The 17,730-nt window shown below is 40.0% G+C and overlaps 1 protein-coding gene across 9 annotated transcripts in view; it reads right to left on the bottom strand.

Moving 5' to 3' along the window:
* Nucleotides 1-17,730, bottom strand: part of ZNF609 (zinc finger protein 609) — a 233,753-nt gene that overhangs the window by 208,871 nt on the left and 7,152 nt on the right. For 6 of the 9 annotated variants that reach the window (XM_073799709.1, XM_073799703.1, XM_073799695.1 and 3 more), the window contains exon 2: nt 10,595-10,675. The exons of the other annotated variants lie outside the window; for them this stretch is intronic. The gene's annotated coding sequence lies outside the window, so the exon portion shown is untranslated. The remainder of the gene's footprint in view (nt 1-10,594; nt 10,676-17,730) is intronic. 9 annotated transcript variants of the gene reach the window in all.

The raw sequence follows: 17,730 nt of genomic DNA, 5'->3' as shown, positions 1-17,730 counted from the left end.
CTCTTACTTAACTACTATCCTATAGTAACTCTAAAAAGCACACAAAGAAAACTTCTCTATCAAAAGATAGTATCTAGGGGCTTCCCTGGCAGTCCAGTGGTTAAGGCTCCGTGCCTCCACTGTGCACAGGTTTGTTCCCTGGTCGGGGAACTAAGATCCCACATGCTGCATGGGGCGGCCAAAAGAAAAAAAGATACTATCTACACTGTTAGACTAACCATAAAAAATGGTGGAATTCACACACACATCCCTTAGGATATCTAAGCCAGATTGACTTCTCCAGCCTCATCTCATGGCCATACTCTGTCCTCTGCACCCCATTCCCACCTTACTGCCTTTTGGCATTTACCTCAGACATTCCCTGCTCACATCCTACCTCCCAGTGCGTGTGATGATTTGATTAACATGTTTCCTCCACTGGACTGCACGCATCCTGAGGGCAAGGGGCTGTACCTCTTTTGCTCACCATTGTATCCTAATAACAGTGTTTATGTCACAGTGCTCCCTCAATAAATATTCTGGTCGATAAATGAGTGAATGAACACTGCTTTCCTCAATGGGCAGAATCATAACACTGCCAAGGCTGCCATTTCTCATCTCCATTCTTACTTGAGCTTGATTTGTCACTAGCTATAAGCTGTCTCAATTACCTAACAGTCTTCGAACTTACTAGAACAGAGTGTGGATTCCTCTTTCTTCTAAGATACAGATAAAGGATACAGATTTACCAAGAGTCTAGGGGAAAAGTAAGAAAACAATCCAGTCCCCACATTTCTTAAAAAATGCCTAACTGCTCTGGAGTATTCTCAGCCTTCAGTCTCATCCATGCATAGCTGCTACCCAAAATAGGGCTAGCCGACAAATCAGGAGTTCTGGACATAACCAATCCCTTGGAAGCCTCGTACTTAAATGTATGATACATTCTATCAGACTTAAAACGTTCAGTTAGCACATTTTAAACATCTATGAATCAAAGGTGACAGAAGTCAGAAAAGTGGTCATGTCTGGGAGGAGGTGACTGAGCGGCAAGAAGCATGAGGGAACCTTGTGGGTGCTGGAAGTGTTCTATTATCTTGAGCTGGATGGTAGCTATATGGCTATATACACATGTAAAAACTGTGCTGTACACTTAAGATTGGTGTACTTTATGCACTTTATCATATGCACATTATATTAAAAAAAAGGTAAAATAGTAAACACCTATGAATAAAAGGACTGTATTACTGGATCATGGTCCTGGTCCTAAAATAGCATTTTATGTGATCACGGTAAAAGAGATTCACACCATCAATCCCCACAGGATAGTTAGGGGGATGGAAAGAAGGGAGGGAGGGAGGGAGGGAGGGAAGGAAGGAAGGAAGGAAGGATGGAAGGATGGAAGGAAGGAAGGAAGGAAGGAAGGGAGGAAGGAAGGGAACTACATTTAAGGATTACCATGTGTTTGACTATATTGTGAGGAAATTTATAGATCTGTTGGAGAGTCTGAAAGAATTAATAACAACAAACCAAAAACAGTGAGGTACTTAATGATATTAAATCCTGGAAAAAAACATAAGTTGTATAAGAAAACATAACAGGGGACTTCCCTGGTGGTCCAATGGTAAAGAATCCGCCTTCCAGTGCAGGGGACGCGGGTTTGATCCCTGGTCGGGGAACTAAGATCCCACATACCGTGGGGCAACTAAGCCCGTGCGCCACAACTACTGAGCTCATGCGCCTCAACTAGAGAGCCTGCATGCCGCAAACTACAGAGCCCATGTGCCCTGGAGCCTGCGCACCACACTAGAGAAGAGAAAAAACCCATATGCCACAACTAGAGAAGAGAAAACCCGCATGCCAGAACTAGAGAGAAGCCCGCACGCCACAACTAGAGAGAAGCCCGCGCACCGCAACAAAAGATCCAGCATGCTGCAATGAAAGATCCCACGTGCCGCAACTAAGACCCGATGCAGCCAAACTAAAATGTAAAAAACCAAACAAACATAATAGTAGTATACTAAATGGTTCAATAATAAATATTTACTTAACACAATAAATAATGGATACTGATGAAACCAAACATTTGACTTGATAAGAAGGGGAGGGCAATAGGAGTGTATATTATTTATTACTTAGAAGTATGGGAGTAAATACAAGAAAAAGACTGAAAATTTTAAAGCAGGTGCCTAGTGGGAGTGAGACTTGGTGATGGGAAGGGGTAAACAGTGGATTACTGATTTTCATTAAAAGCCATACTACTATTTGATTTTTAATATAAAGTTCATGGGAAGACAAAAACAAAAAAGTACATGTATTAATCTGATAAATAAAACATTTTAAAATAACTTTATATGGTTATTATAGTTCCATATAATTAATTAAAAAGAAATAGATGCAAAGTTCTAAGAGAGCATAAAGCAATTCCTATTCAGACAGAGATTGTATATTTAATTTTATTTTTCATTTGTAACATTCAAATATTTTAGTTTCATTGTAATAGTTATTTCCTGTCCATCAATGGACACTGATTTTTAAAGGGGTCATTACTCCATTACAATAAATACAGTAAACTGGAATGCTGAAAAAATAAATTAAAAAATAAAATAATTTTATAAAAAGTTAAGGATACACTCCCCCAAATATTACTGGATCCCCTTGACAGGTTATTATAAAATATATTAATCCAATAATTTATCAAAAATCTTATGAGATAGGAAGAGGGGTAGCAGAAAGAGGCAGGTGTGGCTATAAAAGGGCAATGTGAGATACCTTGGTGGTGATGGAACTGTTCTGTATCTTGACTGGTGGTAATAAAATTGCATAGGACTAAATATACACACTCATAAATGGGTACAAGTAAAACTGGGGAAATGTGAACAAGCTGGGTGGATTGTATCAATGTCAATATCTGGTTGTGACACTGTACTATACTTGCATGACATTACCACTGAGGGAAACTGGGTAAAGGGTACAAGGGATTCCTTTGTATTATGCTTACAACTGCATGAGACTCCTACAATTATCTTAAAATAAGAAGTTTTAATTTAAAAAAAACACAAGAAAACCTTCTAGACCCCTTTTTTTTTTTGCGGTATGCGGGCCTCTCACTGCTGTGGCCTCTCCCGCTGCGGAGCACAGTCTCCGGACACGCAGGCTCAGCGGCCATGGCTCACGGGCCCAGCCGCTCTGCGGCATGTGGGATCTTCCTGGACCAGGGCACGAACCTGTGTCCCCTGCATCAGCAGGCGGACTCTCAACCACTGCGCCACCAGGGAAGCCCTAGACCCTTTTTTAAATTTCTACTACCTCTAGTGTTAACAAATTTTATTTATTTACTATTGATAAGAGCAACCCAATAATTAAGCTAAATTCATTTCTAATTTGAAAAGGTGCTCTCTATCCAATACAGGATCCTAAGAACTGGTGAACAAGTCTATATGTTCTTCTCATCGCCTGATAGGGTTTGACAATACTCCCTCTGTCTTTAAAAGCTGAAGATTTTTTTTTCATTTTACATGTCTTCATTAAAGCTTTCATCTCATTTGGTCACCAGCTCTTCATCTCATTTGGTCATCCCATATTTCTTAGGGATGCAAAGAATGCACAGTAACACAAACAAAGACAAACCTTGGTTTTGTATAGAGGGAAGTTTATTTTTATCTTTCTTTAGTTCTCTTCCTAATGACGCCTAGCATTTCCCTGGCAGCACACTGAGCTAATTTTTTGAGGGATAGCTTACCAAGATTTCTAGTCTCCTTTGGGGGCTATAATTGTTAGCTAGAAGTTACTCATGCTAACAAAGTGGTTTGGACTTTCTGCCTCTTATTTATTTATTTATTTTTTGGCTGCATTAGGTCTTCGTTGCTGTGCGCAGGCTTTCTCCAGTTGCGGCGAGCGGGGGTTACTCTTCATTGCGGTGCGTGGGCTTCTCATTGTGGTGGCTTCTCCTGTTGCGGAGCACCGGCTCTAGGTGCGCAGACTCAGTAGTTGTGGCTCGTGGGCTCTAGAGTGCAGGCTCAAAAGTTGTGGTGCATGGGCTTAGTTGCTCCATGGCATGTGGGATCTTCCCAGACCAGGGCTCGAACCCGTGTCCCCTGCATTGGCAAGCGGGTTCTTAACCACTGCACCACCAGGGAAGTCCCCTGGACTTTCTGCCTCTTTTAAATGTAATACTATGCACACTGAAGCTCATCTTCTAGTTTTCATTCCCCACACACAGCCAAGATATTTCGGAAGTATCATCTTGAACAATTTGGGAACCTAAGTACTTGAAAGAGCTTAATGTCATGAGAAAACCTGAATATGTCACTTTTGTAAAACATTTATTAAAACGTCAAATAAAATGAGTGTCACTACTTAAACCCTTCCACCTAGAAGAACTTATCAAGATGGTTTCTGGAGGTAAAGTCATGAGAAACCAGCACAGTACAATGGAAAAAAAACAAAACAAAACAAAGGAGGAGGTAGCAAAAGCTCAAGTCTACTCTTTATTCCCCCTTAGATGTGTAAGAATCTTGGGCAAGTCACTGCACTTATTTGAGCCTCAGTTATTTCACCTATAAAAAGCTGAGATAATTAGTATACCATACACAGTTTAATACTCTCAGTAGAAACTGGAATAGCACCCTGACAAGAAACTCATTAATATTCTTACAACAAAATGAATAAATATTTACTTGAAATAGAACAACCACCAAAAAAGGTTATAAACAGCCTCATTAGCTGAAGTCAGGTTTGTGCCTACCTTACAAAAAATCTTTCAGCTTTCAGAACTTTGGGGTTTTAGAACGGCAGAGAAGAGACTGTGGACCTACACAGAAGTGTTTACTGTCAGAAAGTCAGTTTGCTAATGCACAACAAAACATTTTCTCCCTTTCCAAGACTAAAGTTTTTAAATAGCCTTTGGCCTGACTTTAACAAAAAGTCTTTTAAAACTAAACAGTGTCAGGACTTCCCTGCTGGCCCAGTGGTTAAGACTCTACGCTCCCAATGCAGGAGGCCTGGGTTCGATCCCTTGTCAGGGAACTAGATCCCGCAAGCTGCAACGAAGATCCCACATGCCGCAACTAAGACCGGGCACAGCCAAATAAATAAATATTTTTTAAAAAAACCTAGGGCTTCCCTGGTGCAGTGGTTGGGAGTCTGCCTGCCGATGCAGGGGACACGGGTTTCGTGCCCCAGTCCAGGAAGATCCCACATGCCGTGGAGCGGCTGGGCCCGTGAGCCATGGCCGCTGAGCCAGCCCGTCCAGAGCCTGTGCTCCACAACGGGAGAGGCCACAACAGTGAGAGGTCCGCGTACCGCAAAAAAAAAAACAAAACTAAACAATGTCCACTGGTAACAACTCTGTCCACACACAACTGTCAATGATTTGTCATTTGTGACTTCTCCTTATATAAACTAACCCATCGCCTTGGCCCCAGTAAATGATATGAATGATACCAAGTTATCTCAATCTTTAATTTACATTTTTCAATTTTCTAATATAGATTTTATTTCCTCCACCTCCAAACCCTTCTACGGACAGAACCACATACCTACACTAGTCCCTTACTGTAATGACCATGCCACTTAAAACATGAAGTGATATACTTTCACTAAGAGTTACAGTTTCTCCTTGAATTCTTTCTCAATTCTTGGGTAGATAGGTTTAATCTCATCAAATTTACTGATATGATCAAGAAAAGCCTAGGCAGCTAGGAAAAAAATGTATTGGAAAGACTAAATAAATATTACCATTTCTGGGATAACTCTAGGGACTTCTGTACATTTTTCCGTGCTTTCTATGCATTAAAAAAGATTAATTCGTGCCCTAATTTTTTTTTAAAGTTAAGCATTTATCATCATTTGACCAGAAGCTTTAAACTGCTTGGGAAGTGGGAAAAACAGAAGTGGAAATTCTCTAACATCTTCATCCCTGAATGGATCTTTCACATCATAATCAAGCAGTCTTACAATTTTCTAGTTGCCTTTCCATTTTTAACATGTCTTCTTAAAAAAGCAAAAACAAACATAAACTCTTACCATCAGTTGAGCAAAGAGCTTAACTAATTCATCTTTTCTTCTTTCACCTAATTTCTAGGCAGCACGTGTGACTAACCACCATCACTTTGTGGGCTTCTTTGGTCTTGGTTGAAAATGTTTAAAAATTTTTTTTAAAGATGCTTTTCTCCTCTCCACAACCTCTGAGACTATGCCAAGTGACCATCTGTTTTGCACAGTCCTTTTGATCCCTTGCTTTCTAATAAAATGGCTTTTAAGTCTTTAAACTTCTGGTGGGTTGTTTTTTAAAATCTTTCCACTTTTCCTACTGTACATACTTGATTGCAGCTCAATTTCTTAAAAATGAATCCCCATATGATAGATTTTATTCCTGCTCTCCCTGAAGAATGTTGAGCTTAATCAAGATTATGATTACTATTAAATAGTGTTGACCTACAGAAAAGTTTATCAATTCTTGTTTGTTCCTCAAAGCAAAATCCAGGTTATTTCTTTGCTTTATGGGATCTAAAACTGCCAACTGTGTGAAGTAGTTTATCTTACTCAAAACCACATCTTCACATTTGCTGTCAATAAAGTATTTAACTAATCTATGTATAAGTAAATAAACCCCACATTATTATTATCTGGCCTAATTCTGCAGCTTCTCCAATCTCCTTTAACAGTTTCAACTCAGCCACATTATTGTGATTAGGGCTGTGACATTCTTATTTAAGTAAGGATTTCGATCCTTATAAAAATTTAATCCCTTGCAACCTGTATCATTCCTATGAAGTGCAGAGCCTAGCAGCACCATATTTCAACAATTAGTTTCCTTCCATCAAGTATCTGAGATGTGAATTAAACCACTGTATCATTATTTTGCCTACCAAGAAAGGAGAAGGGAAAAAAATTATATGAGGATGACAGAAATGGCACTCATCATGTTTATGTAACACTTTAAAACAAATCTAATGCTTCAGATCACAAATTCAGGTAAAATATATTATAGACTTGTTGTTGGAAGAAAATGTCACTGTTATATTACCTACTCCAATGTAATCTTGTTAAAACTGAATTTCTTTCTTATAGGAAGGCTCCATAAGAAAAAGAATATTACCAGACACTGTCCTGCATTCCCCTCTTTGCCAGGTAGTGTTATGGAACTCATGTGAAATCCACACTGCCAGGATTTCTAGCTCTGTTAGGACTGGAAGGGCCTACTAATACAAACCACAGAAACACTACTACTAAAAAAGCAATTATCACTAGCAAAGTAAGCAACGTTAAAGCATTTTTACTAATAAAGCAAACAACTTGGTCAGTTAAACTGAAACCCTTTTAACCACTAGAGGAAAAAAACAACACACACTTGAATTAACAGACACTGGTTTTAAAGTTCATAATATCGGTAATATGTTATTGTACCACTTGAGTGTATGTGGTGAGGAAGTATGACTTCAAGTCTGATATACAGCAAATCCTGACAAAGAAAAGCAATGTGAAATCTGCCCAGAGGCTCACCTAACATTACAACCATATCTGCCTAAAAGTTAACAGATTTTTCTTAGCATCGACCCCAAGTTCATTGAGAACCTTTATTCTAAAATTTTATATCAAAATAGCACATTTTTTCAGAATGGCAAATAGGTCTCCTTGTGCACTGCAACTGCACAAGATGATGATATAAATAACTAAAAATAGAGTGTACAGGTATCCTGCACCTCTCAGCTACCTCAAATAGCATACAATATAACAAACGTGCTGAGAGCTTGATGTCCGTAAGCTGCATTCTACACAACCCAAGGACAGAAATAAGACATCTCTCATATGTTAGGTAGGAATTTTAGCTTGGAGCCAATTACCAAAACGGCCTAAGGGATTTCTGTTTCCTATCAGCTTAAAGTAAAGAAAAAGGGAAGAGGCAACAGGAAAAATAATGAAGTAGTAAAGAGCAAGCAAGGAAACTATAAGAAAATTTACAAAACACAAGTCAAACAAGAGAGCATCTAGACATCATAAGACATCTTCATCCTCAGGCTAATGAATTAGGTACTAAGACTTCCAGAACATAGCTAGCTATGCATTGAAAGGAAGTCGAAATACCACAAACCTTAAAATTCAATTTTTAGGCTGGGAGCAAAGTGTACAGTCCCTGAAAACTTATTTTTAATGAGCTACCCCAAACCAAGTTGCTGAGGTCTCACTAGAAGAGGGAAGGTCATGATAATGGGCTTTTCCCGCTGAGGAAGGAGAAAACTCAGAGGCCTAACTCACCCATTACTCTAGGCACCCAAGGGCCAATCAACAGAAGAGTAAATCCCACTCCTCAGGGAACTGGCTACAAGGCCTCCAGTTCTACCCTTGGTGTCTTCCAGACATGACTGCAGTTTTCACCATGATTAACTTCCAGGAATGCCAGCCAGGGAAGCAGCCAAGAAAAAAGAACATTTTTCCGCCTCACTGTCAGCTAGACCCTTTGGAACAACTGCAGACAGTGCCTCTATCTCTCTTCTGGGCAGAAGAGTATTCAGCACCCTCAGGGAAGTGCCTAACAAACCAGTAACACACTACCACCACAGTTCTCAAAGATGTCTACTCTGACCACCTTATTTAAAGCTGCAACCTAGGGCTTCCCTGGTGGCGCAGTGGTTGAGAGTCCACCTGCCAATGCAGGGGACACGGGTTTGTGCCCTGGTCCGGGAAGATCCCACATGTCGCGGAGCGGCTGGGCCCGTGAGCCATGGCCGCTGAGCCTGCACGTCCACAAAAAAAAAAAAAAAAAAAAAGCTGCAACCTTCCTACCTCCCCCACCTATCCTTCCTCCATACTCCTAATCTCCCTTACTCTGTTCTATTTTTTCCCACATTATTTATCACTCTCTTTACACTATATAATTATTTATTATCCTTATTTATATTTCCTTTTGTTAAAAGACAAGATCCATGGGGTTGGGATTTTTTTGTCTATTTTGTTCACTGATAGATCCTAAGCAGCTAGGACAGGACCTCACATATAGCAGGAATCCAATAAATATTTATGGAACGAAGGAAGTAAATAAGAAAAACTAAAAAGACCTCTTGGAGGTCAACAATACCCAGAGGGCCCAACCATGCCTATATTCCTCTAACAGAATCAGTCTGGTTCCTGTGACTGACCTACATTGCTTCTGTCTGCCATGTACTACCTCTCCCCTTCCCCTCAAGTCTTCCATCAGCTAGGATATATGGAACCACAGTACTGCTGAAGGTACTAAAGGGCACAAATGCTTGTCCTTGAGTCTGAAGGATTTCTAAAGGCTTTCACAGTCTGTGCCTTGTTCCTAGGTTATTCAGTTTGGGATAAAATGTGTTAAATGCAAGTTACCTTAACATAAAAGAAGGTCTGAAAAAAAAAATCACAAGAAGTTTCTGTTTTCAAAAATCAAATTCCAATTCAATTCAGCAAGCATTACACATAAAGTTATATTCAAAGCACTGGGGTGGAAGCCATGGGAAACAGGAGACTCAGGTCTCTTAGGAGTTTAGAATAAGGTAGGGAAAAAAATATATTCATATATGATTAAAGTCAAGGTGTGATACAGTGCTATAACAGAGATCCCAGCAAAGAGTTAAAGAGATACAGAGGAATACAAAATCAATTCTGGAGATATAGGCGGGTGGGAAGACGAAAGTTAAGAAAGTCTTCAGGAGGGAGATGAAATTTTTTGGTAGGTTAAAGGAAGGGTCAGATTTAAAGCTGAATGCCTTGGAGCAGGGAAGGGCATTCCAACAAAAAAGAAAAGAAAAAAACTAAGGTGTTGAGACTGAAAAATGCAGGGTAAGTGGAAGGAATGGCTGGAAAAAGAGAAAGAAATAAGACTGAAGGCCAGGGTTGGTCAGATCATAGAGGATCTTGAGTGCTGGCCTATATAGGCAGTAAGGAGTCCTTAAAAGTTTTCAGCAAGAAGTGAAATAATCAGAACTGTGTTTTTAAAAGTCTACACTGGGGGCTTCCCTGGTGGCGCAGTGGTTGAGAGTCTGCCTGCCAATGCAGGGGACACGGGTTCAAGCCCTGGTCTGGGAAGATCCCACATGCCGCGGAGCAACAAGGTCCGTGAGCCACAACTACTGAGCCTGTGCATCTGGATCCTGTACTCCGCAACAAGAGAGGCCGCGACAGTGAGAGGCCTGTGCACCGTGATGAAGAGTGGCCCCCACTCACCACAACTAGAGAAAGCCCTCGCACAGAAACGAAGATCCAACACAGCCAAAAATAAATTAATTAATTAATTAATTAAAAGTCTACACCGGGATTCCTTGCTACATATTCTTCTAGAAATAAATTCTTTCCTTTCAAAGCACTTCAGCTCATAATCATACATTCATTAAATGATTGCTAGTTTCCTCAACTAGATGTGTAAGTCCAGAAAGGACAGAGATGATGTCTAGCCTGGCACATAAGTGCTCAATAAATACAGGCATACCTTGGGGATATTACAGGTTCGGTTCCAGACCACCACAATAAAGCAAATATCACAGTAAAGCAAGTCACACAAATTTTTTGGTTTCCCAGTGTATGTAAAAGTTATGTTTATTATATACTGTAGTCTATTAAGTGTGCAATAGCATTATGTCTTAAAAAATAATGTACATACCTTAATTTTAAAATGCTAACCATCATCTGAGCCTTCAGCAAGTCACAGTAGTAACATCAAAGATCACTGATCACAGATCACCTTAACAAATATAATAATAATGAAAAAGTTTAAAATACTGTAAGAATTAGAGAAATATTGTGACACAGAGACATGAAGTGAACAAATGTTGCTGGAAAAATGGTGCCAATAGACTTGCTCGACACAGGCTTCCCACAAACCTTTAATTTGTAAAATACGCAGTATCCGCGAAGCACAGTAAGACAAGGGATGTCTGTATTCACTAAATAAATAAATAAAAACTATAATAATATTGCAGTAGTATGTAGTATGTAATACAGAAAGAAGCATTAACCATGAGGTTACTACAATAATATACAGATGAAGGCCTGAACTAGGTCAGGTGAAAAGGTGAAGCTAAATGATAAAGTATCTAGAATGATTCAAACTTGGTGAATGATCAGATGAGGTGGTAAGGAAGAAAAAAAGAACCAAATATGAACCCAAAGTCTTGTGCCACGGCAACTGGAAGAACTGTAATGCTTAGGGGAGAAAAGGGTAAGCAAGTTTCAGAAATGATGGACTGGAGGTACATTCAAAAGCAAATACCAAGTAGAAAAACAATTTCCCCCTTCCCACTATACCTTTCAGATTCATAGACCCCATGAGCCTCACAATTCCAATTTCTCTATAGTTCCATTTCTGATACCATTCTTGCTGAGTTTCACACCAAACCTCAGAATTTGTAACTGAAGTTTACAACGGACATTCTTGAACATTCACTTCTGCTCACATGAATAAAAGTTCATCTTAACCAAACCCAAAGTGCTTACCTAGGAATGTTACTAGGAACACTCTGATAACATACCAAAAGCCCTCTGGCTTTACTCTGTACATAGAACAGAGCAGACACTGCTGCCTTACTCTATAAATACTGAACTGCAGCCTAAGAAACTACAGGTACCAACATGCAATGTTGTATCAGCATGCAGTGCAGTACCAGCAGGCAACGTGGCCTAACTGCCAGACCTGGATTTCAATCGTGGTGTGGTTTGATTTCCAAGGGTTGCATGGCACTGGTCACTTTCCAATTCAAAACCCTTCACTTGACACTTAAAAAAAAAAAAATCTATCTACAAAAGCCACTTATATTTCTAATACAAATCTTTAAAAAATCTCATGCAAGTGGAACACTTCTCAAAATAACCTTTAGATTACCTGAAAATTAGTAATGTGCTACAGATGGCTGGAATAAAGCAAAACACTCCCAGGACATTTTATGAGTCCAAAATAAACAATAGTTCCTCCCACTGAATTTTTCTATTACAGACAGATGGATGTTTTAAGTACAAATTTAAGAAGAGTGAATGCTTCTTCCAATGTTCAAAGGTAGATTAAACATGTGATTTTGCCATGTTAAACACATTCCCCAAAAAGAAAGACTAAAAGACCATCATCTTCTTAACATTCAATAAACAGCTGCTATTGGAAGTTCCAAATCCAAAAACTAACTGGAAAATACTGATAAAAATCCTAACTTGGGAAATTAACAACTAGGTTATACAATTTTATTCCTTTAAACTGCTTGAAAGCAAAGATTTTCTAACATCACAGTTAATCCTTGAACAACAGGGGTTTGAACTGTAATTTAGGTCCACTTATATCTGGATTTTTTTCAATAAATACGTACTACAGTACTACACAACCTGCAGTTGGTTGGAACCCTGGATACTGGAAGGCCAACTGTAAAGTTATATGAGGATTTTTTACTTCCCTGGGGGAGGGGGGGTGCCCCAACCGCTGTGTTGTTCAAGGGTCAACTGTACTACCAATTTCAAAGTTCCTAAAGTCACCCATCAACTTTAATTTGCTCAGTCCCTTTTAGGGGGTATTTCAGAGATCCCCCTTGTTGCTCAAACTGCCAGATTTTGCTTTTTTTTTTTTTTTTTTTTTTTTGCGGTACGCGGGCCTCTCACTGTTGTGGCCTCTCCCACTGAGGAGCACAGGCTCCGGACACGCAGGCTCAGTGGCCATGGCTCACGGGCCTAGCCGCTTCACGGCATATGGGATCTTTCCGGACCGGGGCACGAACCCGTGTCCCCTGCATCGGCAGGTGGACTCTCAACCACTGCGCCACCAGGGAAGCCCCAGATTTTGCATTTTGATCATTAAAAATAACACTTTTATTTTGTAAACAAAACAGTGGGCAACTCTTATTCAATCCCAAGAAGTTAATTCAAAGTAGGTTTTCCACTAACTGGACAAAAATGGAAAAATGCCCAACCCACCTCCAAAATCAGTCCCTTGGCTCAAGATTTCAGATATAAGAGATTTAAAGATCTTAGATTACTGACTGAATACACAAAATTACTTCTTAATGATATCAGGCAAATCCTTTCAGGTTTGATTTCTTTCTCCCAAGCTGAGGTTCTTTTTGTACAGCTTTCTGATCCCCACTCCTACGGCTTGAGAAGGCTAGAAAAAGGTATATTTGACAAACTGGTGAACCTGCAGAATGAAGGTACAAGACTCTCCAAAAGAAGATAACTTCATTAAAAAAAAGGCACAGCATAAACTTTATAAACATATCAAAGAGAAGTGAGAGTCAAGCCCCCAGGAACTAAGGCTGCACTTATTTGCCCTTCTGAATACTGACACAATAATAAAAAACTGCCCACTTATGTCAACCATCAATCATTTTTGTCCCATTCTTTCATCATAATCTTCATAGCATAAAATTCAACACTATATGGAGCCTTTAGAGATGATCATGTCTAATATGCTCACTTTACAGATAAGGAAAATGAAAACATAGGAGTGACTAGCACAAGTCACGGCTAGTCAGAGGCAAAACAGTGATCAGGATCTGGGCTTTATGACTCGCAATTCTGTGCTTTTTCCTCTATGCTTTGAAAAGCTATATTAGCAAATAAACATTTTACACTATTAAATCAGAAAATAACTAACTGTAACTAAGCCACACAAAAATAAAATTCATCCATCTAAAGAGAACAAAGGGTTAGAATAGGAAGTACCCCAATTCAAACAGAAAGAAGGAGCATTTGTTCATACAGTACAGGGCTTTCTTAAGGGCACAACCTCGCACATATTTTCTGAGCCATTTTATTAATTACCACCTGCTCGGACTTGTGTCCTGTGCTCCATCAAATGCAACTCCTTAAGAGAATGCCACACTGACTCTTGTGGCAAAGGTCTGAAAAGTGGTAACTTCTGGCATAGATAACTTGATGGTACAAAAGGAACCCACAAACGTGGTGCCAACAATCAAGAGGAGAGGACTGGGGGCTTCCCTGGGCACAGTGGTTCAGAGTCTGCCTGCCTATGCAGGGGACACGGGTTTGAGCCCTGGTCCAGGAGGATCCCACATGCCGCGGGGCAACTAAGCCTGTGCGCCACAACTACTGAGCCTGCGCTCTAGAGGCCGGGAGCCACAACTGCTGAGCCCGCGTGCTGCGACTACCGAAGCCCGCATGCCTAGAGCCCGTGCTCCGCAATGAGAAGCCCCGCACGGCAACAAAGACCCAACTCAACCAAAAATAAATAAATTAATTAATTAATTTTTAAAAAAAAAAAGAAGAAGAGAGGACTGAAGTTGAAGAGGGTGGAGATTTTGCTGGGAGCAAGTAATCCTGAAAATGGGATAAGAATAAAAATCCAAGGGAGCAACGCTGGCCTGACACTAATGACCAGAGAGCACAATAAAAAGAAGGCAGTTTCAGAGCTTGCCTGGCATCAGACAGCTCTCACCTGCAAAAGAAAGAAAGAAAAAATTCTCACAGAGACAAGAGAAAGATCGCAGGTTTGGTCCTGAGTGATGGATTAGATATGACCTAATAGGTATTTGCCATCTCTTATTTCTGGGACTCTGATCCAAGAACAAACAGCAAGAGAACCATGAAAAATCAGCCCTGTTGGATCTGGAGTTCTGCCTTGACAAGATATAAAGCTCATTCATAGATCTGACTGTGCTCATGAGACTGCAGTTCAACTCCTGCTGCTAGAGCAAGGGGAGGGGGAAGGAAGATAGAAAGGGGTGAGTGGGAAGGAGGTGGAAGATCTGGGTTGTGACTATAATAGCTACAGTAATTAGAGTGTTTCCAGGCTGCTGGGAAGTCTTCAGAGCAGAGAATGTGGATGGGAGATGGGGGAGGGGGAAAAACATGAGGAAGCAAACTACTGAGAATGCTAGGAAAATACATGGTGGTTTGTGAACAGTTTAAAACAAATAGCTGCGATGGCTTCATATGGGGAAATAAAGAAGTTTATATTTTTTCCCAGAAGTGAATATTATACAAATGACTGCTAGGCTCCTACTTAAAGCTAGGTTGCAAACTAGGTTTAAACAGATTCTTGCAAATGTCCCTGTCTCTGTAGTGGTCCACTGGCCCTGGCCTCAGTCACACTGTTTGCCTCCCTTTTCCCTAAATCAATCAAAAAACTCTATCTATCTATCCATCCAGACAGCCAGCCATCTACCTAAATCTCTGTCTCAATCTCTCTGACAGATCAGAGCCTTCACTTCACTTGGAAAAGGGATTTCTCAATTCCAAAACATTTAAAGTCACTTCTTTGCTGTCAATCAACTGTTAATTAATACACTGTGAATTCAATTAGATTGTGTGTATGTGTGTGCCTGCGTGTGTTTCAAGCACACAGCTTGTCAGCCCAACACAGAAAATCACTGGAGGACACTAAAGAAGTCACAAAATAAACACCAAGTTGCTTGTTTATAAATTTTAGGCTCTACGCCACTGCCTACTATAGTGGCATGATCATGTGAAAGAAAAATAAAATGATATTAACAGAAGATGATGATAACCTAGAAGGAAAATCTGGGAATTTGCAGAAAACCTCAAAATAGAAAGTCCTCCTCCAAGTTACAGGAAATGCTATACTTGTTTTTAAGATAAACATTTAGTTGAGATACTTCCTTAGCATGATTTGGCCCTCTGATGATGACTTGATTCTAACAGTGATGTTAATCTCAAAGCCAGAAAAAAAAGAGTTATACAGGTGCTGGGAGAAACTAAAAATGGAATAAAAGGAACAACAGAAGAGGTGCAAACTTCATGTGGAGAATGACATTCATAAAATAAAAACACATGTGAAAGTCTTGAGTAAGATATGTCAGGTAGACTTAACACAAAAAGTCAATTACATCCTTTGCACCTGGGTATCCTCCCAGCAGCTAAATCCTTTTCACTACCCTAAAAACAAAGAATTTTCTCCTTCCCTATCCCCCTAATAAACAAGTGCTAGAAACACTGAATTACTATTATTCCCTTCCCATTCACAGGGCATAAAGCCAGAACTCACAGAAATATAATAGGGCCGTCTAGGACCATGTCTAAGGCAAGCTACTCAGTAATTTAAAAGAAACACAGAGAAAAGGAAGAATCTCTTTTCTCTATTCCATTATTATCTCACTAACAAACCAGTATCAGGCATTAAGAAACGTGAAACAAAGAAGAATTTCACACATATGAACTGAACCTAAACCACAGAAGACCAAGTATTTTCTTGTCACTGTGGCATGTGATTCTTTAACCACCTGCTCAATAATCCCTCTGCAACTGCACAGCTGCTGCCAATTCCACATGCCCAGCTAGGCAGGTGCTTTGGTGAATTACCTGTTCCTTAGTGAAAACAGTCCTTCACTGACACTTAGTGGGCCCTGAACCTGCCAATCAGCATCGCCTCTCTTCGTTTTGTCTGTCATAGCCAACTTTTATGAGATATCACGAAGGCATATTTAGTACAGTACGTGATTTTGTATTTTGCAGGGTTGTTGTTGTTTTTTTTTTTTAAAGGAATCTGATATTTAAAAATCAGGCAGAAGAGAGAATTCAGCTGCTTAAAAGAAAATTTGCCGCACAACATAAGGCTGCCTCATCTCAGAGTGGCCCCATCTGTCTGGCAGTATTCCCATCCATGACCAGTTTCCACAAGGGAAATAACAATTGCTTAGCTACCTATGGAGCAGGAGAAAGTGGCACTAGAAGGTTCTATAGTACCTGGCAGTGATGAGAGAGAAAACAGAGTGTGAACTTCTAGAGACCACACATCATTCCTGTACTTATTAAGTCTCCACGGCTGAGCCCAGGCAGTAGTGTTCTGAGTCAAATAAGTAAGGAGTGGCACTTCCACTTGACAGAGCAATCAGTAAACCCCTCAACAAATTATCCTGTTCCAGTCATTTAGTTGCTATATGTTAATTGCAGCATAATTACTACCAGGAGCCAAAATTATGCTTCCATATCCTCGCACAAAATAAGCAATAATCTGTCCAGCTATCTAGACCTCTCACAAGGAAACATTTTCTAACAAGAAGCTGGGGGGAAAATATCCAAAGTGCTCTCTGAAATATGGTCACAGTCAGAAGACTTATAAGACTCCTTGTGGCAAGGGCCCAATTCTGAAACCACTAAATCTAATCAGGGCAAATTTAATCTGAGGCTTCTGCCTTCACTGTCACCTGACAGGATTAAGAAATGAATGCCAACAGCCCAAGAGCAAAAAGCTTTGGACTCAGTTTAGCTGAGACTTCACTCAGAGACCTAGGACATATAGTTGGAAACAGTCTAAAGACAGACAACACCTCTAGTAAGACCTTAAGACAGTTCGGTCATCAAGAAACATAAAGGTCAGAACAACCTGTTCCCTCCTAACAAAGCCCAACACCTAAGTGGCAAGCCATCATTTTTAAGAAACTCATTGAAAGAGAAAAGGGAGGCAACGTGGTCAGACTTAGGGCCTCAGAAAGACCTTTACCACAACCAAAGGCTAAAGTTCCTCTTCAACAACACTCTATAGGAAATGGTTGGCTATTGTGTACAGTGTATATTGTATACAACTGTCCTCCCACAATGAGCTTGATTTCTAATCTCTGTTCAAAGAAAAGTTTTCTTTAATGTCCTAAAGGAAAACCTCATTTCTAGCCCCCAATAATTCTTTACCCAACTAATAGTACCTAAATGCTATTTGGGCACTTCTATGAGGTAAATGCAAGGGCAGGGCTCCTTCTAGCTCGTTCTCATCCTTCTCTCATTAGTAACTCCCAAGATCTCAAATGATTTTTTTTTTTTATGTTCATCTCTTTGGCAAACTTCTCCCTA

This window comes from Tursiops truncatus, chromosome 2, assembly GCF_011762595.2.
Source record: "Tursiops truncatus isolate mTurTru1 chromosome 2, mTurTru1.mat.Y, whole genome shotgun sequence".
Classification (NCBI taxonomy): domain Eukaryota; kingdom Metazoa; phylum Chordata; class Mammalia; order Artiodactyla; family Delphinidae; genus Tursiops; species Tursiops truncatus.
The sequence above is the reverse complement of the archived record's forward strand: the minus strand, read 5'-3'. Positions and strand labels throughout refer to the sequence as shown.